Genomic DNA, 769 nt, shown 5'->3' with positions numbered 1-769 from the left:
ACACCCTAAACAAGCCGAAATGAGAATGTCATTGAACAAGTGCGGACTTTGGTCATGGAGGACCATCGCATCACAGTCCGAGTACTTTTGAACGAGATAGGGGTAAGCATTGGGTAGGTACATTCAATTTTGATCGAGGATTTGGGCATGAGGCGCGTGTCCACGAAATTGGTACCGAAACTGCGCATCTGATTCAGACTTTCATCGCCAAACACAACATCCATGTGGTTCGTCAGGCTCCCTACTCCCCTGACATGGCTCCGTGTGACTTTTGGCTATTTCCCAAGCTGAAAATGCCGCTGAAAGGAACCCGATTTGAGTCAAGAGAAGACATACAGAATGTGATGGCCCGGCTCATCACCATTCCAAAAGACGCGTTCCAGAAGTGTTTCCAAGCGCTGGGAAAAGTGTGTGTATTACAAAGGAGACTACTTTGAAGGGGATTAGGGTTTTGAACCTCCAGATCAATAAATGTATTTCTGCCGACCAAAGGTTCGATACTTTTTGAACATAGTACTATATACAGGGTGTCCCAGGAGGAATGGACCAAACTTCGGGAGGGTGTTCCTTATGTTAAAGTATGCCGATATAACCCAAAACACCTATGTCCAAAGTTGAACGGTTCCGGAGATAATGGCCAGAGAAGTGTCAAACTTTGACCAGTGTTACACACTTGTTGATTACAAAATACATATTAAAACTGGCAGGAATATGTGGATTCTGTAATGTTAATAATGTACGTAACATCAAACTAACTTGTGAGTGACGT

The sequence above is a fragment of the Cryptotermes secundus genome, unplaced genomic scaffold, assembly GCF_002891405.2.
Source record: "Cryptotermes secundus unplaced genomic scaffold, Csec_1.0 scaffold13334, whole genome shotgun sequence".
Taxonomy (NCBI): domain Eukaryota; kingdom Metazoa; phylum Arthropoda; class Insecta; order Blattodea; family Kalotermitidae; genus Cryptotermes; species Cryptotermes secundus.
The sequence above is the reverse complement of the archived record's forward strand: the minus strand, read 5'-3'. Positions refer to the sequence as shown.